The sequence below is a fragment of the Scardinius erythrophthalmus genome, assembly GCF_964197995.2.
Source record: "Scardinius erythrophthalmus genome assembly, chromosome: 18".
NCBI lineage: Eukaryota > Metazoa > Chordata > Actinopteri > Cypriniformes > Leuciscidae > Scardinius > Scardinius erythrophthalmus.
In genome coordinates this window covers 26,162,175-26,188,131 of record NC_138238.1, presented here as the reverse complement: position 1 = coordinate 26,188,131, position 25,957 = coordinate 26,162,175, and positions in this window count along the sequence as shown.

Sequence of the window (25,957 nt, the reverse complement as noted above, 5' to 3'; positions counted from 1 at the left end):
ACGTTTTGCATATTGCATTGCATTGCACACTGAAACTAACTCCTTCCCATGTTCAGTAAAGAGATAACATGTTGCATTGCATTGAATTGCATTGCATTTTAGAAAACGATCTAACGTTGTGCATTGAAGAATAACATATAGGCTATGCACTTTTTGCTTTGCATTGCATTGCACAACAGAACTAAATCCTTCCCATGTTCATTAAAGAGATAACATGTTGCATTGCATTGCACAAACGATTTACATTGAAAAATAACATATAGTCTATCCATTTTTAGCATTGCACACCAGAACTAACTCCAAATGTTTATTAAAGAGAAACATTTTGCATTGCATTGCAAAAACGATCTAACGTTGTGCATTGAATAACATTTAGGGTATGCACTTTTTGCATTGCATTGCACACCAGAACTAACTCCAAATGTTTATTAAAGAGATAACATTTTGCATTGCATTGCACAGCAGAATTAATCTCTTCCCATGTCCATAAAGACATAGCATTTTGCATTGCACAAAACGATCGTTTGTCTCAACGATCAATGTTGTGCATTGAAGAATAACATATAGGTTAAATGCATGCATTGTATTGCATTGCACACCAGAACTAACTCCTTCCCATGTTCAGTAAAGAGATAACATGTTGCATTGCATTGAATTGCATTGCAGAAACGATTTAACGTTGTGCACTGAAGAATAACATTTATGTACTTTTTGCATTGCATTGCATTGCACACCAGATCTTACTCCTTCAAATGTTTATTAAAGAGACAACATAGGCCATGCACTATTTGAATTGCATTGCACATTAGAACTAACTCCTTCAAATGTTCCTTGAAGAGATAACAATTTGCATTGCATTGCGCAAACGATCTAACGTTGTGCATTGAAGAGAAACACTTTTTGCATTGCATTGAATTGCACACCAGAACTAACTCTTTCCCATGTTCAATAAAGAGATAACATGTTGCATTGCATTGCATTGCTTTGCAGAAACGATCTAATGTTGTGCACTGAATAATAACATTTATGTACTTTTTGCATTGCATTGCACACCAGAACTAACTCCTTCAAATGTTAGTAAAGTTAGTTATGGTGTGCAGTGCAATGCAATACAAAAAGTGAATAGCCAATGTTACTTTTCAATGCAAAACGTTAGATCGTTTGTGCATAACATAAGTTATCTCTTTAATGAACATGGGAAGGAGTTAGTTCGGATGTGCAATGCAATACAATGCATGCATATAGCCTTATATGTTATTCTTCAATGCACAACGTTATGCAATGCACAATGCAATGCAAAATGTTATCTCTTTAAAGCATTTGAAGGTGTTAGTTCTGGTGTGCAATGCAATGCAATGCAAAAAGTGCATAAATGTTATTCAGTGCGCAGCGTTAAATCGTTTGTGCAAAGCAATGCAATGTTGCATAACATATGTTATCTTTTTAATGAACATGGGAAGGAGTTAGTTCGGCTGTACATGCAACACAATCCGTGCATTTAGATATGTCAACTATGTCATTCTTCAATGCACAACGTTAGATCGTTTATGCAATGCAATGCAACATGTTATCTCTTTAATAAACATTTGAAGGAGTTAGTTCTGGAGTGGAAAGCAATGCAATGCAAAGCAATGCAAAAAATGCATGGCCTATGTTACTCTTCAATGCACAACGTTAGATCGTTTGTGCAATGCAATGCAAAATGTTATCTCTTTAATAAACATGGGAAGTAGTTAGTTCTGGAGTGCAATGCAATGCAAAAAGTGCATAGCCTATATGTTATTCTTCAGTGCACAGCGTTAGATCGTTTGTGCAATGCAATGCAATGCAACATGTTATCCCTTTAATGAACATGGGAAGGAGCTAGTTCTGGTGTGCAATGCAATGCAAAGCAAAAAGTGAATAGCCTATGTTACTCTTCAATGCACAACGTTAGATCGTTTGTGCAAAACATCGTTTGTGAAATGTTGCATAACATATGTTATCTCTTTGTTAATGTATGTTAACATATGTTAACATGAGACGGAGTTAGTTCGGGTGTGCAATGCAATACAATGCATGCATTTAGTCTATATGTTATTCTTCAATGCACAAAGTTAGATCGTTTGTGCAATGCAATGCAAAATGTTATCTCTTTAATAAACATTTGAAGCAGTTAGTTCTGGTGTGCAATGCAATGCAATGCAAAAAGTGCATAAAAGTTATTCTTTAGTGCACAGCGTTAGGTCGTCAGTTCAAAACTAAACAATGTTGCATAACATATGTTATGTCTTTACTGAACATGGGAAGGAGTTAGATCTGGTGTGCAATGCAATGCAAAAAGTGCATGGCTATGTTTACTATTCAATGCACAACGTTAGATCGTTTGTGCAATGCAATGCAAGAATTGCATAGCCTATATTATTCTTCAATGCACAACGTTAGATCGTTTGTTGCAATGCAATGCAAAATGTTATCTCTTTAATAAACATTTGAAGGAGTTAGTTCTGGTGTGCAATGCAATGCAATGCAAAAAGTGCATGGCCTATATGTTATTCTTCAGTGCACAACGTTAGATCGTTTGTGCAATGCAATGCAAAATGTTATCTCTTTAGTTAACATTTGAAGGAGTTAGTTCTGGTGTGCAATGCAAAAAAGTGCATAGCCTATATGTTATACATCAGTGCACAGCGTAAGATCATTGGTGCAATGCAAAGCAACAACACTTGTTATCTCTTTAACGAACATGGGAATGAATTAGATCTGTGCAATGCAATGCAATCCAAGAAGTGCATAGCCTATATGTTATTGTTCAGTGGACAACGTTAGATCCTTTGTGCAATGCATAAATGTTATATCTTTAATGAACATGGGAAGGAGTTAGTTCTGGTGTGCAATGCAATGCGAAAAGTGCTTTATCTATATGTTTATTCTTCAGTGCATTCTAACGTTGCCCAACGACAGAATGCACTTAAGAATAAACATAGACAAAGCACTTTTCGCATTGCATTGCACACCAGAACTAACTCCTATAATTGTGTCCATTGTAAAGCAACAGCTAGTGCAATGATTTTCCTTCACTGCACATTAACCTACTTATACATTCAGTCAACTGATGTTAACTTTCTATACATACTCTTCGACTCCTGATGTACGTAAGTACATGTTTGACCAAAGTAACATATTTCTGGCCAAACAGTACTCGATTTCTATACATACTCATTGACTCCTGATGCTTCTTAAGCCAATATAGATATCCATACAGATATGGCTTATGGCTTACCTTTTGAAATTATTTCTGCTCAGTGTCCTCAAAATTTTTCAAACAAAGTTATAGTCTCCTTCTGATGATAAATTAGCTATACAGAGGTCTCCTTTTGACCTCCTGAACATATTTCTGGCCAAAGAGTCCTCGATCTTGGGCTTTCTATACATACTCATAGACTCCTTCTTATGCTTCATAAGCCATATAGATGACCATATCTGACCTTTTGAACTTATTTGTGGTCAAAGTGTCCTCAAAATTTTTTCAAACTATATAAAGTTCTTTTTGATGATAAATCAGCTACTCAGAAGTCCCCTTTTGATCTACTGAACATATTTCTGGCCAAAGAGTCCTAAAAGATAAATACAATACATTCAGACTGATATCTTCGGATGTTATATCCTCCTGACAAAAGTCCATATTTGACATACTGAATTTTTTTCTGCCCAAGGAGTATTTGAAACTTGGGCTTTCAATACATTCTCGTTGACTCTTTCTGATGTTACGTCAACCATACAGAAGTCCATTTCTGACCCAAGGAATATATTTCTGGCCAAATAGTCCTCGATCTTGGGCTTTCTATACATAATCATAGGACTCCCTCTGATGCTTCATAAGCCATATATATATGTCAATATCTGACCTTTTGAACTTATTTGTGGTCAAAGTGTCCTAAAAATTTTTCAAACTATATAAAGTTATAGAATTCTTTTGATGATAAATCAGCTATTCAGAGCTTTTGACCTCCTGAACATATTTCTGGCCAAAGAGTCCTCGATCTTGGGCTTTCTATACATACTCATTGACTCCTTCTGATGCTTCATAAGCCATATAGATGTCCATATCTGACCTTTTGAACTTATTTCTGGTCAAAGGGTCCTCAAAAGTTTTCAAACTATATAAAGTTATAGACTCTTTCTGATGATAAATCAGCTATTCAGTGGTCCCCTTTTGACCTACTGAACATATTTCTGGCCAAAGAGTCCTAAAAGATATTAATTAGATTTTAAAATCACAATACATTCAGACTGATATCTTCGGATGTTATATCCTCCTGACAAAAGTCCATATTTGACATACTGAATTTTTTTCTGGCCAAGGAGTATTCGAAACATGGGCTTTCTATACATACTCCTTCTGATGCTTCATAAGCCATATATATGTCCATATCTGACCTTTTGAACTTATTTGTGATCAAAGGGTCCTCAAAATGTTTTAAACTATATAAAGTTGTCGAATCCTTTTGATGATAAATCAGCTATTCAGAGGTTTTGACCTCCTGAACATATTTCTGGCCAAAGAGTCCTCGATCTTGGGCTTTTTATACATACTCATAGACTCCTTCTGATGCATCATAAGCCATATAGATGTCCATATCTGACCTTTTGAACTTATTTGTGGTCAAAGTGTCCTCAAAAATTTTCACACTATATAAAGTTATAGAATTCTTTTGATGATAAATCAGCTATTCAGAGGTCCCCCTTTTTTGACCTCCCGAACATATTTCTGGCCAGAGAGTCCTCGATCTTGGGCTTTCTATACATACTCCTTCTGATGCTTCATAAGCCATATAGATGTCCATATCTGACCTTTTGAACTTATTTGTGGTCAAAGTGTCCTCAAAATTTTTCAAACTATATAAAGTTATAGAATTCTTTTGATGATAAATCAGCTATTCAAAGGTCCCCTTTTGACCTCCTGAACATATTTCTGGACAAAAAGTCCTCGATCTTGGGCTTTCTATACATACTCATAGACTCCTTCTGATACATCATAAGCCATATAGATGTCCAGCTCTGACCTTTTGAACTTATTTGTGGTCAAAGGGTCCTCAAAATTTTTCAAACTATATAAAGTTATAGAATCCTTTTGATGATAAATCAGCTATTCAGAGGTTTTGACCTCCTGAACATATTTCTGGCCAAAGAGTCCTCGATCTTGTGCTTTTTATATATACTCATAGACTCCCTCTGATGCTTCAAAATCTATATAGATTTCCATATCTGACCTTTTGAACTTATTTGTGGTCAAAGTGTCCTCAAAATTTTTCAAACTATATAAAGTTCTAGAATCCTTTTGATGATAAATCAGCTATTCAGAGGTTTTGACCTCCTGAACATATTTCTGGCCAAAGAGTCCTCGATCTTGGGCTTTCTATACATACTCATAGACTCCTTCTGATGCTTCATAAGCCATATAGATGTCCATATCTGACCTTTTGAACTTATTTGTGGTCAAAGTGTCCTCAAAATTTTTCAAACTATATAAAGTTATAGAATTCTTTTGATGATAAATCAGCTATTCAGAGGTCCCCTTTTGACCTCCTGAACATATTTCTCACCAAAGAGTCCTCGATCTTGGGCTCTCTATATATACTCATAGACTCCCTCTGATGCTTCAAAATCTATATAGATGTCCATATCGGACCTTTTGAACTTATTTCTGGTCAAAGGGTCCTCAAAGGTTTTCAAACTATATAAAGTTATAGAATTCTTTTTTTTGATAAATCAGCTATTCAGAGGTCATTTGACCTCCTGAACATATTTCTCGCCAAAGAGTCCTCGATCTTGGGCTTTCTATATATACTCATAGACTCCCTCTGATGCTTCAAAAGCCATATAGATGTCCATATCTGACCTTTTGAACTTATTTCTGGTCAAAGGGTCCTCAAAAGTTTTCAAACTATATAAAGTTATAGAATTCTTTTTATGATATATCAGCTATTCAGAGGTTTTGACCTCCTGAACATATTTCTGGCCAAAGAGTCCTCGATCTTGGGCTTTTTATACATACTCATAGACTCCTTCTGATGCTTCATAAGCCATATAGATGTCCATATCTGACCTTTTGAACTTATTTGTGGTCAAAGTGTCCTCAAAATTTTTCAAACTATATAAAGTTATAGAATTCTTTTGATGATAAATCAGTATTTCATGGGGCCCCTTTTGACCTCCTGAACATATTTCTCACCAAAGAGTCCTCGATCTTGGGCTTTCTATATATACTCATAGACTCCCTCTGATGCTTCAAAATCTATATAGATGTCCATATCGGACCTTTTGAACTTATTTCTGGTCAAAGAGTCCTCAAAGGTTTTCAAACTATATAAAGTTATAGAATTCTTTTTATGATAAATCAGCTATTCAGAGGTCATTTGACCTCCTGAACATATTTCTGGCCAAAGAGTCCTAAAAGATAAATACAATACATTCAGACTGATATCTTCGGATGTTATATCCTCCTGACAAAAGTCCATATTTGACATACTGAATTTTTTTCTGCCCAAGGAGTATTTGAAACTTGGGCTTTCAATACATACTCGTTGACTCTTTCTGATGTTACGTCAACCATACAGAAGTCCATTTCTGACCCAAGGAATATATTTCTGGCCAAATAGTCCTCGATCTTGGGCTTTCTATACATAATCATAGGACTCCCTCTGATGCTTCATAAGCCATAAATACATGTCAATTTCTGGCCAAAGAGTCCTAAAAGATATTAATTAGATTTTACAATCTAATTAATTATTAAATAACAATACATTCAGACTGATATCTTCGGATGTTATATCCTCCTGACAAAAGTCCATATACTGAATTTTTTTCTGGCCAAGGAGTATTCGAAACATGGGCTTTCTATACATACTCCTTCTGATGCTTCATAAGCCATATAGATGTCCATATCTGACCTTTTGAACTTATTTGTGGTCAAAGTGTCCTCAAAATTTTTCAAACTATATAAAGTTATAGAATTCTTTTGATGATAAATCAGCTATTCAAAGGTCCCCTTTTGACCTCCTGAACATATTTCTGGACAAAGAGTCCTCGATCTTGGGCTTTCTATACATACTCATAGACTCCTTCTGATACATCATAAGCCATATAGATGTCCAGCTCTGACCTTTTGAACTTATTTGTGGTCAAAGGGTCCTCAAAATTTTTCAAACTATATAAAGTTATAGAATCCTTTTGATGATAAATCAGCTATTCAGAGGTTTTGACCTCCTGAACATATTTCTGGCCAAAGAGTCCTCGATCTTGTGCTTTTTATATATACTCACAGACTCCCTCTGATGCTTCAAAATCTATATAGATTTCCATATCTGACCTTTTGAACTTATTTGTGGTCAAAGTGTCCTCAAAATTTTTCAAACTATATAAAGTTCTAGAATCCTTTTGATGATAAATCAGCTATTCAGAGGTTTTGACCTCCTGAACATATTTCTGGCCAAAGAGTCCTCGATCTTGGGCTTTCTATACATACTCATAGACTCCTTGTGATGCTTCATAAGCCATTAGATGTCCATATCTGTCCTTTTGAACTTATTTCTGGTCAAAGTGTCCTCAAAATTTTTCAAACTATATAAAGTTATAGAATTCTTTTGAAGATAAATCAGCTATTCAGAGGTTTTGACCTCCTGAACATATTTCAGGCCTAAGAGTCCTCGATCTTGTGCTTTTTATATATACTCATAGACTCCCTCTGATAATTCAAAATCTATATAGATGTCCATATCTGACCTTTTGAACTTATTTCTGGTCAAAGGGTCCTCAAATTTTTTCAAACTATATAAAGTTATAGAATTCTTTTGATGATAAATCAGCTATTCAGAGGTCCCCTTTTGACCTCCTGAACATATTTCTGGCCAAAGAGTCCTCGATCTTGGGCTTTCTATACATACTCATAGACTCCTTCTGATACATCATAAGCCATATAGATGTCCAGCTCTGACCTTTTGAACTTATTTGTGGTCAAAGTGTCCTCAAAATTTTTCAAACTATATAAAGTTATAGAATTCTTTTGATGATAAATCAGCTATTCAGAGGTTTTGACCTCCTGAACATATTTCAGGCCTAAGAGTCCTCGATCTTGTGCTTTTTATATATACTCATAGACTCCCTCTGATAATTCAAAATCTATATAGATGTCCATATCTGACCTTTTGAACTTATTTCTGGTCAAAGGGTCCTCAAATTTTTTCAAACTATATAAAGTTATAGAATTCTTTTGATGATAAATCAGCTATTCAGAGGTCCCCTTTTGACCTCCTGAACATATTTCTGGCCAAAGAGTCCTCGATCTTGGGCTTTCTATACATACTCATAGACTCCTTCTGATACATCATAAGCCATATAGATGTCCAGCTCTGACCTTTTGAACTTATTTGTGGTCAAAGTGTCCTCAAAATTTTTCAAACTATATAAAGTTATAGAATTCTTTTGATGATAAATCAGCTATTCAGAGGTTTTGACCTCCTGAACATATTTCTGGCCAAAGAGTCCTCGATCTTGGGCTTTCTATACATACTCATAGACTCCTTCTGATGCTTCATAAGCCATATACATATAGATGTCCATATCTGTCCTTTTGAACTTATTTGTGGTCAGTGTCCTCAAAATTTTTCAAACTATATAAAGTTCTAGAATCCTTTTGATGATAAATCAGCTATTCAGAGGTTTTGACCTCCTGAACATATTTCAGGCCAAAGAGTCCTCGATCTTGGGCTTTCTATACATATTCATAGACTCCTTCTGATGCATCATAAGCCATATAGATGTCCATCTCTGACCTTTTGAACTCATTTGTGGTCAAATGTCCTCAAAATTTTTCAAACTATATAAAGTTATAGAATCCTTTTGATGATAAATCAGCTATTCAGAGGTTTTGACCTCCTGAACATATTTCTGGCCAAAGAGTCCTCGACCTTGGGCTTTCTATACATACTCATAGACTCCTTCTGATGCTTCATAAACCATATAGATGTCCATATCTGACCTTTTGAACTTATTTGTGGTCAAAGTCTCCTCAAACATTTTCAAACTATATAAAGTTATAGACTCCTTTTGATGATAAATCAGTATTTCATGGGGCCCCTTTTGACCTCCTGATCATATTTCTGGCCAAAGAGTCCTCGATCTTGTGCTTTTTATATATACTCATAGACTCCCTCTGATGCTTCAAAATCTATATAGATGTCCATATCTGACCTTTTGAACTTATTTGTGGTCAAAGTGTCCTCAAAATTTTTCAAACTATATAAAGTTATAGAATCCTTTTGATGATAAATCAGCTATTCAGAGGTTTTGACCTCCTGAACATATTTCTGGCCAAAGAGTCCTCGATCTTGGGCTTTCTATACATACTCATTGACTCCTTCTGATGCTTCATAAGCCATATAGATGTCCATATCTGACCTTTTGAACTTATTTGTGGCCAAAGTGTCCTCAAAAATTTTCAAACAATATGAAGTTATAGACCCCTTTTGATGATAAATCAGTATTTCATGGGGCCCCTTTTGACCTCCTGAACATATTTCTCGCCAAAGAGTCCTCGATCTTGGGCTTTCTATATATACTCATAGACTCCCTCTGATGCTTCAAAAGCCATATAGATGTCCATATCTGACCTTTTGAACTTATTTCTGGTCAAAGGGTCCTCAAAAGTTTTCAAACTATATAAAGTTATAGACTCTTTCTGATGATAAATCAGCTATTCAGTGGTCCCCTTTTGACCTACTGAACATATTTCTGGCCAAAGAGTCCTAAAAGATATTAATTAGATTTTAAAATCACAATACATTCAGACTGATATCTTCGGATGTTATATCCTCCTGACAAAAGTCCATATTTGACATACTGAATTTTTTTCTGGCCAAGGAGTATTCGAAACATGGGCTTTCTATACATACTCCTTCTGATGCTTCATAAGCCATATATATGTCCATATCTGACCTTTTGAACTTATTTGTGATCAAAGGGTCCTCAAAATGTTTTAAACTATATAAAGTTGTCGAATCCTTTTGATGATAAATCAGCTATTCAGAGGTTTTGACCTCCTGAACATATTTCTGGCCAAAGAGTCCTCGATCTTGGGCTTTTTATACATACTCATAGACTCCTTCTGATGCATCATAAGCCATATAGATGTCCATATCTGACCTTTTGAACTTATTTGTGGTCAAAGTGTCCTCAAAATTTTTCACACTATATAAGGTTATAGAATTCTTTTGATGATAAATCAGCTATTCAGAGGTCCCCCTTTTTTGACCTCCTGAACATATTTCTGGCCAGAGAGTCCTCGATCTTGGGCTTTCTATACATACTCCTTCTGATGCTTCATAAGCCATATAGATATCCATATCTGACCTTTTGAACTTATTTCTGGTCAAAGGGTCCTCAAATTTTTTCAAACTATATAAAGTTATAGAATTCTTTTGATGATAAATCAGTATTTCATGGGGCCCCTTTTGACCTCCTGAACATATTTCTCATCAAAGAGTCCTCGATCTTGGGCTTTCTATATATACTCATAGACTCCCTCTGATGCCCAAGATCGAGGACTCTTTGGCCAGAAATATGTTCAGGAGGTCAAAAGGGGACCTCTGAATAGCTGATTTATCATCAAAAGAATTCTATAACTTTATATAGTTTAAAACATTTTGAGGACCCTTTGACCACAAATAAGTTCAAAAGGTCAGATATGGACATATATATGGCTTTTGAAGCATCAAAGGGCGTCTATGAGTATACATAGAAAGCCCAAGATCAAGGACTCTTTGGCCAGAAATATGTTAAGGAGGTCAAAAGGGGTTCATCATCAAAAGGAGTCTATAACTTTATATAGTTTGAAAATTTTTGAGGACACTTTGACCACAAATAAGTTCAAAAGGTCATATATGGACATCTATATGGCTCATGAAGCATCAGAAGGAGTATGTATAGAAAGCCCAAGTTTCGAATACTCCTTGGCAAGAAAAAAATTCAGTATGTCAAATATGGTCTTTTGTCAGGAGGATATAACATCCGAAGATATCAGTCTGAATGTATTGTATTAATCTTTTAGGACTCTTTGGCCAGAAATATGTTCAGTAGGTCGAAAGGAGACCTCTGAATAGCTGATTTATCATCAGAAAGAGTCTATAACTTTATATAGTTTAAAAACTTTTTAGGACCCTTTTACCAGAAATAAGTTCAAAAGGTCAGATATGGTCATCTATGCTTATGAAGCATCAGAAGGAGTCTATGAGTATGTATAGAAAGCCCAATATCGAGGACTCTTTGGCCAGAAATATGTTCAGGAGGTCAAAAGGGGCCCCATGAAAGACTGATTCATCATCAAAAGGAGTCTATAACTTTATATAGTTTGAAAAATTTTGAAGACACTTTGACCTCAAATAGGTTCAAAAGGTCAGATATGGACATCTATATGGCTTATGAAGCATCAGAGGGAGTCTATGAGTATATATAGAAAGCCCAAGATCGAGGACTCTTTGGCCAGAAATATGTTCAGGAGGTCAAAAGGGGACCTCTGAATTTTTATCTTCAGAAAGATTTATCTTCAGAAAGAGTCTATAACTTTATATAGTTTGAAAACTTTTGAGGACCTTTGACCAGAAATAAGTTCAAAAGGTCAGATATGGACATCTATATAGATTTTGAAGCATCAGAGGTAGTCTATGAGTATATATAGAAAGCCCAATATCGAGGACTGTTTGGCCAGAAACATGTTCAGGAGGTCAAAAGGGGACCTCTGAATAGCTGATTTATCATAAAAAGAATTATATAACTTTATATAGTTTGAAAAATTTTGAGGACACTTTGACCACAAATAGGTTCAAAAGGTCAGATATGGACATCTATATGGATTTTGAAGCATCCAAGGGAGTCTATGAGTATATATAGAAAGCCCAAGATCGAGGACTCTTTGGCCAGAAATATGTTCAGGAGGTCAAAAGGAGACCTCTGTATAGCTGATTTATCAATCAGAAGAAGACTATAATTTTACATAGTTTGAAAATTTTTGAGGACACTTTGAGCAGAAATAATTTCAAAAGGTTAGCCATAAGGCATATCTGTATGGATATCTATATTGGCTTATGAAGCATCAGGAGTAAATGAGTATGTATAGAAATCGAGGACTGTATGGCCAGAAATATGTTACTTTGTACAAACATGTACTTACGTACATCAGGAGTCGAAGAGTATGTATAGAAAGTTAACATCAGTTGACTGAATGTATAAGTAATGTGCAGTGAAGGAAAATCATTGCACTAGCTGTTGCTTTACAATGGACACAATTATGGGTGTTAGTTCTGGTGTGCAATGCAATGCGAAAAGTGCTTTATCTATATGTTTATTCTTAAGTGCATTCTGTCGTTGGGCAACTTTGGAATGCACTGAAGAATAAACATATAGATAAAGCACTTTTCGCATTGCATTGCACACCAGAACTAACTCCTTCCCATGTTCATTAAAGATATAACATTTATGCATTGCACAAAGGATCTAACGTTGTCCACTGAACAATAACATATAGGCTATGCACTTCTTGGATTGCATTGCATTGCACAGTAGATCTAATTCATTCCCATGTTCATTAAAGAGATAACAAGTGTTGTTGCATTGCATTGCACAAACGACCTTACGTTGTGCATTGAAGAATAACATACAGGCTATGCACTTTATGCATTGCACAACAGAACTAACTCCTTCCCATGTTCATTAAAGGGATAACACGTTGCATTGCATTGAACTGCACAAACGATCTAACGCTGTGCATTGAAGAATAATATTTAGGCTATGCACTTTTTGCATTGCTTTGCATTGCACACCAGAACTAGCTCCTTCAAATGTTTACTAAAGAGATAACATTTTCCATTGCATTGCACAAACGATCTAACTTTGTGCATTGAAGAATAACATATAGACTAAATGCATGCATTGTATTGCATTGCACACCCGAACTAACTCCTTCCCATGTTCATAAATGAGATAACATATGTTATGCAACATTTCATTGTTTTGCAGAAACGATCTAACGTTGTGCACTGAAGAATATTTATGCACTTTTTGCATTGTATTGCATTGCACACCAGAACTAACTCCTTCAAATGTTTATTAAAGAGATAACATTTTGCATTGCACAAACGATCTAACGTTGTGCATTGAAGAATAATATAGGTTATGCAATTCTTGCATTGCATTGCACACCAGAACTAAATCAATCCCATTTTTTTTAAAGAAATAAGGTGCAATGATGTTGTATTGCATTGCACAAACGACCTAACACTGTGCACTAAAGAATAACATTTATGCATTTTTGCATTGCATTGCACACCAGAACTAACTCCTTCAAATGTTTATTAAAGAGATAACATTTTGCACGATCTAACGTTGTGCATTGAAGAATAACATATAGGCTAAATGCATGCATTGTATTGCATTGCACACCCGAACAAACTCCGTCCCATGTTCATTAAAGAGATAACATATGTTATGCAACATTTCATTGTTTGTGCATTGAAGAGTAACATAGGCTATTCACTTTTTGCTTTGCATTGCATTGCACACAAGAACTAATGTTTATTAAAGAGATAACATGTTGCATTGCATTGCACAAACGATCTAACGTTGTGCATTGAAGAATGACATAGTTGACATAGCTAAATGCATGGATTGTGTTGCATGTACAGCCGAACTAACTCCTTCCCATGTTCATTAAAAAGATAACATATGTTATGTAACATTGCATTGCTTTGTACAAACGATTTAACGCTGTGCACTGAATAACATTTATGCACTTTTTGCATTGCATCGCATTGCACACCAGAACTAACACCTTCAAATGCTTATTAAAGAGATAACATTTTGAATTGCATTGTGCATTGCATAACGTTGTGCATTGAAGAATAACATATAGGATATAAATGTTATTATTCAGTGCACAACATTAGATCGTTTCTGCAATGCAATGCAACGCAATGCAATATGTTATCTCTTTAGTGAACATGGGAAAGAGTTAGTTCTGGTGTGCAATTCAATGCAATGTAAAAAGTGCATGGTCTATGTTTCTCTTCAATGCACAACGTTAGATCGTTTGCGCAATGCAATGCAAAATGTTATCTCTTCAATGAACATTTGAAGGAGTAAGATCTGGTGTGCAATGCAATGCCAAAACTGCATACCCTAAATGTTATTCTTCAGTGCACAACGTTAGATCGTTTCTGCAATGCAATTCAATGCAATGCAACATGTTATCTCTTTACTGAACATGGGAAGGAGTTAGTTTCAGTGTGCAATGCAATGCAAAAAGTACATAAATGTTATTCTTCAATGCACAACGTTAGATCGTTTCTGCAATGCAATGCAATACAATGCAATGCAATGCAACATGTGTTATCTCTTTAATGAACATGGGAAGGAGTTAGTTCTGGTGTGCAATGCATGGCTTACAATGCATACAATGCATGCATTTAGCCTATATGTTATTCTTCAATGCACAACATTGATCGTTGAGACAAACGATCGTTTTGTGCAATGCAATGCAAAATGTTATCTCTTTATGAACATGGGAAGAGGTTAGTTCTGCTGTGCAATGCAATGCAAAAAAGTGCATAAATGTTATCCTTCAGTGCACATCGTTTGTGCAAAGCAATGCAATGTTGCAAAACATATGTTATCTCTTTAATGAACATGTGAAGGAGTTAGTTCGGGTGTGCAATGCAATACAATGCATGCATATTTAGCCTGTATGTTATTCTTCAATGCACAACGTTAGATCGTTTGTGCTATGCAATGCAACATATTATCTCTTTATTGAACATGGGAAGGAGTTTGATCTGGTGTGCAATGCAATGCAATGCCAAAAGTGCATGGCCTATGTTACTCTTCATTGCACAACGTTAGATCGTTTGTGCAATGCAATGCAACAACAGATGTTATCTCTTTAATGAACATGGGAAGGAGTTAGTTTTGGTGTGCAATGCAGGGATAGAAGTGCATATGTTTTTCTTCAATGATGCACAACGATAGATCGTTTGTGCAATGCAACAACATATGTTATCTCTTTAATGAACATGGGAAGGAGTTAGTTCTGCTGTGCAATGCAATACAATGCATGCATTTAGCCTATATGTTATTCTTCACTGCACAACATTGATCGTTGACACAAACGATCGTTTTGTGCAATGCAATGCAAAATGTTATCTCATTATGAACATGGGAAGAGGTTAGTTCTGCTGTGCAATGCAATGCAAAAAGTGCATAAATGTTATTCTTCAGTGCACATCGTTAGATCATTTGTGCAAAGCAATGCAATGTTGCATAACATATGTTATCTCTTTAATGAACATGTGAAGGAGTTAGTTCGGGTGTGCAATGCAATACAATGCATGCATTTAGCCTGTATGTTATTCTTCAATGCACAACGTTAGATCGTTTGTGCAATGCAATGCAACATGTTATCTCTTTATTGAACATGGGAAGGAGTTTGATCTGGTGTGCAATGCAATGCAATGCAAAAAGTGCATAGCCTATTATGTTATTGTTCAGTGGACAACGTTAGATCGTTTGTGCAATGCAATGCAACAACATAAATGTTATCTCTTTAATGAACATGGGAAGGAGTTAGTTCTGGTGTGCAATGCAATGCGAAAAGTGCATTACTATATGTTCCGGTATTCTACCGTGCATTCTATGGTTGTCCAACGGAATGAGTTAATTGTGTCCATTGTAAAGCAAAACCCAGTGCAATGATTTTCCTTTACTGCACATTAATTAATCTACTTATACATTCAGTCAACTTTCTATACATACTCTTCAACTCCTGATCAGCCAATACAGAAGTCCATATTTGACCAAAGTAACATATTTCTGGCCAAAGAGTCCTCGATTTCTATACATACATCATTGACTCCTGATGCTTCATAAGCCATGGATATCTATATGGATATCTATATGGCTTATGGCTTACCTTTTAAACTTATTTCTGGTCAAAGTGTCCTCAAAATTTTTCAAACTATATGAAGTTATAGTCTCCTTCTGATAATAAATCATTGACAAAAGAGTTCTCAAAATGATGGTGTCTACCATAAACGAATACAGACTCCTTCTTATGTTAAATCAGCCATACAGAAGTCCATATTTGACCTTCTGAACATATTTCTGGCCAGAGACCTTGAACATTTACCTTACTATACATATTTCTCAAACTATACAGACTTCTCATAATGTTATATCAGCCAGACCGTAGACAATATAAGACCAATTGAACATATTTTTGACCAAAGAATCCTCAAAATGTTTTTTACTTTATAGTATCATTTAGTATCTTAAACGTATCGACTCCTTCTGATGTTAAATCAGTCTTACAGAAGTCCATAATTGACCTGCTGAAAATATTTTTGGCCAAACAGTCGATCTTGGGCTGTCTATAAATACTCATAGAATACTTTTGAAACTTCATAAAGCATATAGATGTCCATATCTGACCTTTTGAACTTATTTCTGGTCAAAGTGTCCTCAAAATTTTTCAAACTATATAAAGTTATAGAATCCTTTTGATGATAAATCAGCTATTCAGAGGTTTTGACCTCCTGAACATATTTCTGGCCAAAGAGTCCTCGACCTTGGGCATTCTATTCATACTCATAGACTCCTTCTGATGCTTCATAAACCATATAGATGTCCATATCTGACCTTTTGAACTTATTTGTGGTCAAAATGTCCTCAAACATTTTCAAACTATATAAAGTTATAGACTCCTTTTGATGATAAATCAGTATTTCATGGGGCCCCGTTTGACCTCCTGAACATATTTCTGGCCAAAGAGTCCTCGATATTGGGCTTTCTATACATACTCATAGACTCCATCTGATGCTTCATAAGCCATATAGATGTCCATATCTGACCTTTTGAACTTATTTCTGGTCAAAGGGTCCTCAAATTTTTTCAAACTATATAAAGTTATAGAATTCTTTTGATGATAAATCAGCTATTCAGAGGTTTTGACCTCCTGAACATATTTCTGGCCAAAGAGTCCTCGATCTTGGGCTTTCTATACATACTCATAGACTCCTTCTGATGCTTCATAAGCCATATAGATGTCCATATCTGACCTTTTGAACTTATTTCTGGTCAAAGGGTCGTCAAATTTTTTCAAACTATATAAAGTTATAGTATTCTTTTGATGATAAATCAGCTATTCAGAGGTCCCCTTTTGACCTCCTGAACATATTTCTGGCCAAAGAGTCCTCGATCTTGTGGCTTTCTATACATACTCATAGACTCCCTCTGATGCTTCACAATCTATATAGATGTCCATATCTGACCTTTTGAACTTATTTGTGGTCAAAGTGTCCTCAAAATTTTTCAAACTATATAAAGTTATAGAATCCTTTTGATGATAAATCAGCTATTCAGAGGTTTTGACCTCCTGAACATATTTCTGGCCAAAGAGTCCTCGATCTTGGGCTTTCTATACATACTCATAGACTCCTTCTGATGCTTCATAAGCCATTAGATGTCCATATCTGACCTTTCGAACTTATTTCTGGTCAAAGTGTCCTCAAAATTTTTCAAACTATATAAAGTTATAGAATTCTTTTGATGATAAATCAGCTATTCAGAGGTTTTGACCTCCTGAACATATTTCAGGCCAAAGAGTCCTCGATCTTGGGCTTTCTATACATATTCATAGACTCCTTCTGATGCATCATAAGCCATATAGATGTCCATCTCTGACCTTTTGAACTCATTTGTGGTCAAATGTCCTCAAAATTTTTCAAACTATATAAAGTTATAGAATCCTTTTGATGATAAATCAGCTATTCAGAGGTTTTGACCTCCTGAACATATTTCTGGCCAAAGAGTCCTCTACCTTGGGCTTTCTATACATACTCATAGACTCCTTCTGATGCTTCATAAACCATATAGATGTCCATATCTGACCTTTTGAACTTATTTGTGGTCAAAGTGTCCTCAAACATTTTCAAACTATATAAAGTTATAGAATCCTTTTTATGATAAATCAGCTATTCAGAGGTTTTGACCTCCTGAACATATTTCTGGCCAAAGAGTCCTCGATCTTGGGCTTTCTATACATACTCATAGACTCCTTCTGATGCATCATAAACCATATAGATGTCCATCTCTGACCTTTTGATCTCATTTGTGGTCAAAGTGTCCTCAAAATTTTTCAAACTATATAAAGTTATAGAACTCTTTTGATGATAAATCAGCTATTCAGAGGTCCTCTTTTGACCTCCTGAACATATTTCTGGCTAAAGAGTCCTCGACCTTGGGCTTTCTATACATACTCATAGACTCCTTCTGATGCTTCATAAGCCATATACATATAGATGTCCATATCTGTCCTTTTGAACTTATTTGTGGTCAAAGTGTCCTCAAAATTTTTCAAACTATATAAAGTTCTAGAATCCTTTTGATGATAAATCAGCTATTCAGATGTTTTGACCTCCTGAACATATTTCTGGCCAAAGAGTCCTCGACCTTGGGCTTTCTATACATACTCATTGAATCCTTCTGATGCTTCATAAGCCATATATATGTCCATATCTGACCTTTTGAACTTATTTGTGGTCAAAGGGTCCTCAAATTTTTTCAAACTATATAAAGTTATAGAATTCTTATGATGATAAATCAGCTATTCAGAGGTCCTCTTTTGACCTCCTGAACATATTTCTGGCCCAAGAGTCCTCGACCTTGGGCTTTCGATACATACTCATAGACTCCTTCTGATGCTTCATAAGCCATATAGATGTCCATATCTGACCTTTTGAACTTATTTGTGGTCAATGTGTCCTCCAAAATTTTCAAACTATATAAAGTTCTAGAATCCTTTTAATGATAAATCAGCTATTCAGAGGTTTTGACCTCCTGAACATATTTCTGGCCAAAGAGTCCTTGATCTTGGGCTTTCTATACATACTCATAGATTCCTTCTGATGCTTCATAAGCCATATAGATGTCCATATCTGTCCTTTTGAACTTATTTGAGGTCAATGTGTCCTCAAAATTTCTCAAACTATATAAAGTTATAGAATCCTTTTTATGATAAATCAGCTATTCAGAGGTCCTCTTTTGTCCTCCTGAACATATTTCTGGCCAAAGAGTCCTCGATCTTGGGCTTTCTATACATATAGACTCCTTCTGATGCTTCATAAGCCATATAGATGTCCATATCTGACCTTTTGAACTTATTTGTTGTCAAAGTGTCCTCAAAATTTTTCAAACTATATAAAGTTCTAGAATCCTTTTGATGATAAATCAGCTATTCAGAGGTTTTGACTCCTGAACATATTTCTGGCCAAAGAGTCCTCGATCTTGGGCTTTCTATACATACTCATAGACTCCTTCTGATGCATCATAAGCCATATAGATGTCCATCTCTGACCTTTTGAACTCATTTGTGGTCAAACGTCCTCAAAATTTTTCAAACTATATAAAGTTATAGAATTCTTATGATGATAAAATCAGCTATTCAGAGGTCCTCTTTTGTCCTCCTGAACATATTTCTGGCCAAAGAGTCCTCGATCTTGGGCTTTCTATACATACTCATAGACTCCTTCTGATGCATCATAAGCCATATAGATGTCCATCTCTGACCTTTTGATCTCATTTGTGGTCAAAGTGTCCTCAAAATTTTTCAAACTATATAAAGTTATAGAATTCTTTTGATGATAAATCAGCTATTCAGAGGTCCTCTTTTGACCTCCTGAACATATTTCTGGCTAAAGAGTCCTCGACCTTGGGCTTTCTATACATACTCATAGACTCCTTCTGATGCATCATAAGCCATATAGATGTCCATCTCTGTCCTTTTGAACTTATTTGTGGTCAAAGTGTCCTCCAAAATTTTCAAACTATATAAAGTTATAGAATTCTTTTGATGATAAATCAGCTATTCAGAGGTTCCCTTTTGACCTCCTGAACATATTTCTGGCCAAAGAGTCCTCGATCTTGGGCTTTCTATACATATAGACTCCTTCTGATGCTTCATAAGCCATATAGATGTCCATATCTGACCTTTTGAACTTATTTGTTGTCAAAGTGTCCTCAAAATTTTTCAAACTATATAAAGTTCTAGAATCCTTTTGATGATAAATCAGCTATTCAGAGGTTTTGACTCCTGAACATATTTCTGGCCAAAGAGTCCTCGATCTTGGGCTTTCTATACATACTCATAGACTCCTTCTGATGCATCATAAGCCATATAGATGTCCATCTCTGACCTTTTGAACTCATTTGTGGTCAAACGTCCTCAAAATTTTTCAAACTATATAAAGTTATAGAATTCTTATGATGATAAATCAGCTATTCAGAGGTCCTCTTTTGTCCTCCTGAACATATTTCTGGCCAAAGAGTCCTCGATCTTGGGCTTTCTATACATACTCATAGACTCCTTCTGATGCATCATAAGCCATATAGATGTCCATCTCTGACCTTTTGATCTCATTTGTGGTCAAAGTGTCCTCAACATTTTTCTAACTATATAAAATTATAGAATTCTTTTGATGATAAATCAGCTATTCAGAGGTCCTCTTTTGACCTCCTGAACATATTTCTGGCTAAAGAGTCCTCGACCTTGGGCTTTCTATACATACTCATAGACTCCTTCTGATGCTTCATAAGCCATATACATATAGATGTCCATATCTGACCTTTTGAACTTATTTGTGGTCAAAGTGTCCTCAAAATTTTTCAAACTAAATAAAGTTATAGAATCCTTTTGATGATAAATCAGCTATTCAGAGGTTTTGACTCCTGAACATATTTCTGGCCAAAGAGTCCTCGATCTTAGGCTTTCTATACATACTCATAGACTCCTTCTGATGCATCATAAGCCATATAGATGTCCATCTCTGACCTTTTGAACTCATTTTGTGGTCAAAGGGTCCTCAAATTTTTTCAAACTATATAAAGTTATAGAATTCTTATGATGATAAATCAGCTATTCAGAGGTCCTCTTTTGACCTCCTGAACATATTTCTGGCCCAAGAGTCCTCGACCTTGGGCTTTCGATACATACTCATAGACTCCTTCTGATGCTTCATAAGCCATATAGATGTCCATATCTGACCTTTTGAACTTATTTGTGGTCAATGTGTCCTCCAAAATTTTCAAACTATATAAAGTTCTAGAATCCTTTTAATGATAAATCAGCTATTCAGAGGTTTTGACCTCCTGAACATATTTCTGGCCAAAGAGTCCTTGATCTTGGGCTTTCTATACATACTCATAGATTCCTTCTGATGCTTCATAAGCCATATAGATGTCCATATCTGTCCTTTTGAACTTATTTGAGGTCAATGTGTCCTCAAAATTTCTCAAACTATATAAAGTTATAGAATCCTTTTTATGATAAATCAGCTATTCAGAGGTCCTCTTTTGTCCTCCTGAACATATTTCTGGCCAAAGAGTCCTCGATCTTGGGCTTTCTATACATATAGACTCCTTCTGATGCTTCATAAGCCATATAGATGTCCATATCTGACCTTTTGAACTTATTTGTTGTCAAAGTGTCCTCAAAATTTTTCAAACTATATAAAGTTCTAGAATCCTTTTGATGATAAATCAGCTATTCAGAGGTTTTGACTCCTGAACATATTTCTGGCCAAAGAGTCCTCGATCTTGGGCTTTCTATACATACTCATAGACTCCTTCTGATGCATCATAAGCCATATAGATGTCCATCTCTGACCTTTTGAACTCATTTGTGGTCAAACGTCCTCAAAATTTTTCAAACTATGTAAAGTTATAGAATTCTTATGATGATAAAATCAGCTATTCAGAGGTCCTCTTTTGTCCTCCTGAACATATTTCTGGCCAAAGAGTCCTCGATCTTGGGCTTTCTATACATACTCATAGACTCCTTCTGATGCATCATAAGCCATATAGATGTCCATCTCTGACCTTTTGATCTCATTTGTGGTCAAAGTGTCCTCAAAATTTTTCAAACTATATAAAGTTATAGAATTCTTTTGATGATAAATCAGCTATTCAGAGGTCCTCTTTTGACCTCCTGAACATATTTCTGGCTAAAGAGTCCTCGACCTTGGGCTTTCTATACATACTCATAGACTCCTTCTGATGCATCATAAGCCATATAGATGTCCATCTCTGTCCTTTTGAACTTATTTGTGGTCAAAGTGTCCTCCAAAATTTTCAAACTATATAAAGTTATAGAATTCTTTTGATGATAAATCAGCTATTCAGAGGTTCCCTTTTGACCTCCTGAACATATTTCTGGCCAAAGAGTCGTCGATCTTGGGCTTTCTATACATATAGACTCCTTCTGATGCTTCATAAGCCATATAGATGTCCATATCTGACCTTTTGAACTTATTTGTTGTCAAAGTGTCCTCAAAATTTTTCAAACTATATAAAGTTCTAGAATCCTTTTGATGATAAATCAGCTATTCAGAGGTTTTGACTCCTGAACATATTTCTGGCCAAAGAGTCCTCGATCTTGGGCTTTCTATACATACTCATAGACTCCTTCTGATGCATCATAAGCCATATAGATGTCCATCTCTGACCTTTTGAACTCATTTGTGGTCAAACGTCCTCAAAATTTTTCAAACTATATAAAGTTATAGAATTCTTATGATGATAAATCAGCTATTCAGAGGTCCTCTTTTGTCCTCCTGAACATATTTCTGGCCAAAGAGTCCTCGATCTTGGGCTTTCTATACATACTCATAGACTCCTTCTGATGCATCATAAGCCATATAGATGTCCATCTCTGACCTTTTGATCTCATTTGTGGTCAAAGTGTCCTCAACATTTTTCTAACTATATAAAGTTATAGAATTCTTTTGATGATAAATCAGCTATTCAGAGGTCCTCTTTTGACCTCCTGAACATATTTCTGGCTAAAGAGTCCTCGACCTTGGGCTTTCTATACATACTCATAGACTCCTTCTGATGCTTCATAAGCCATATACATATAGATGTCCATATCTGACCTTTTGAACTTATTTGTGGTCAAAGTGTCCTCAAAATTTTTCAAACTAAATAAAGTTATAGAATCCTTTTGATGATAAATCAGCTATTCAGAGGTTTTGACTCCTGAACATATTTCTGGCCAAAGAGTCCTCGATCTTAGGCTTTCTATACATACTCATAGACTCCTTCTGATGCATCATAAGCCATATAGATGTCCATCTCTGACCTTTTGAACTCATTTTGTGGTCAAATGTCCTCAAAATTTTTCAAACTATATAAAGTTATAGAATTCTTATGATGATAAATCAGCTATTCAGAGGTCCTCTTTTGACCTCCTGAACATATTTCTGGCCCAAGAGTCCTCGACCTTGGGCTTTCGATACATACTCATAGACTCCTTCTGATGCTTCATAAGCCATATAGATGTCCATATCTGACCTTTTGAACTTATTTGTGGTCAATGTGTCCTCCAAAATTTTCAAACTATATAAAGTTCTAGAATCCTTTTAATGATAAATCAGCTATTCAGAGGTTTTGACCTCCTGAACATATTTCTGGCCAAAGAGTCCTTGATCTTGGGCTTTCTATACATACTCATAGATTCCTTCTGATGCTTCATAAGCCATATAGATGTCCATATCTGTCCTTTTGAACTTATTTGAGGTCAATGTGTCCTCAAAATTTCTCAAACTATATAAAGTTATAGAATCCTTTTTATGATAAATCAGCTATTCAGAGGTCCTCTTTTGTCCTCCTGAACATATTTCTGGCCAAAGAGTCCTCGATCTTGGGCTTTCTATACATATAGACTCCTTCTGATGCTTCATAAGCCATATAGATGTCCATATCTGACCTTTTGAACTTATTTGTTGTCAAAGTGTCCTCAAAATTTTTCAAACTATATAAAGTTCTAGAATCCTTTTGATGATAAATCAGCTATTCAGAGGTTTTGACTCCTGAACATATTTCTGGCCAAAGAGTCCTCGATCTTGGGCTTTCTATACATACTCATAGACTCCTTCTGATGCATCATAAGCCATATAGATGTCCATCTCTGACCTTTTGAACTCATTTGTGGTCAAACGTCCTCAAAATTTTTCAAACTATATAAAGTTATAGAATTCTTATGATGATAAAATCAGCTATTCAGAGGTCCTCTTTTGTCCTCCTGAACATATTTCTGGCCAAAGAGTCCTCGATCTTGGGCTTTCTATACATACTCATAGACTCCTTCTGATGCATCATAAGCCATATAGATGTCCATCTCTGACCTTTTGATCTCATTTGTGGTCAAAGTGTCCTCAAAATTTTTCAAACTATATAAAGTTATAGAATTCTTTTGATGATAAATCAGCTATTCAGAGGTCCTCTTTTGACCTCCTGAACATATTTCTGGCTAAAGAGTCCTCGACCTTGGGCTTTCTATACATATAGACTCCTTCTGATGCTTCATAAGCCATATAGATGTCCATATCTGACCTTTTGAACTTATTTGTTGTCAAAGTGTCCTCAAAATTTTTCAAACTATATAAAGTTCTAGAATCCTTTTGATGATAAATCAGCTATTCAGAGGTTTTGACTCCTGAACATATTTCTGGCCAAAGAGTCCTCGATCTTGGGCTTTCTATACATACTCATAGACTCCTTCTGATGCATCATAAGCCATATAGATGTCCATCTCTGACCTTTTGAACTCATTTGTGGTCAAACGTCCTCAAAATTTTTCAAACTATATAAAGTTATAGAATTCTTATGATGATAAATCAGCTATTCAGAGGTCCTCTTTTGTCCTCCTGAACATATTTCTGGCCAAAGAGTCCTCGATCTTGGGCTTTCTATACATACTCATAGACTCCTTCTGATGCATCATAAGCCATATAGATGTCCATCTCTGACCTTTTGATCTCATTTGTGGTCAAAGTGTCCTCAACATTTTTCAAACTATATAAAGTTATAGAATTCTTTTGATGATAAATCAGCTATTCAGAGGTCCTCTTTTGACCTCCTGAACATATTTCTGGCTAAAGAGTCCTCGACCTTGGGCTTTCTATACATACTCATAGACTCCTTCTGATGCTTCATAAGCCATATACATATAGATGTCCATATCTGTCCTTTTGAACTTATTTGTGGTCAAAGTGTCCTCAAAATTTTTCAAACTATATAAAGTTATAGAATCCTTTTGATGATAAATCAGCTATTCAGAGGTTTTGACCTCCTGAACATATTTCTGGCCAAAGAGTCCTCGATCTTGGGCTTTCTATACATACTCATAGACTCCTTCTGATGCATCATAAGCCATATAGATGTCCATCTCTGACCTTTTGAACTCATTTTGTGGTCAAAGTGTCCTCAAAAATTTTCAAACTATATAAAGTTATAGAGTTATACTTTTGATGATAAATCAGCTATTCAGAGGTTCCCTTTTGACCTCCTGAACATATTTCTGGCCAAAGAGTCCTCGATCTTGGGCTTTCTATACATATAGACTCCTTCTGATGCTTCATAAGCCATATAGATGTCCATATCTGACCTTTTGAACTTATTTGTTGTCAAAGTGTCCTCAAAATTTTTCAAACTATATAAAGTTATAGAATCCTTTTGATGATAAATCAGCTATTCAGAGGTTTTGACTCCTGAACATATTTCTGGCCAAAGAGTCCTCGATCTTGGGCTTTCTATACATACTCATAGACTCCTTCTGATGCATCATAAGCCATATAGATGTCCATCTCTGACCTTTTGAACTCATTTGTGGTCAAACGTCCTCAAAATTTTTCAAACTATATAAAGTTATAGAATTCTTATGATGATAAATCAGCTATTCAGAGGTCCTCTTTTGTCCTCCTGAACATTTTTCTGGCCAAAGAGTCCTCGATCTTGGGCTTTCTATACATACTCATAGACTCCTTCTGATGCATCATAAGCCATATAGATGTCCATCTCTGACCTTTTGATCTCATTTGTG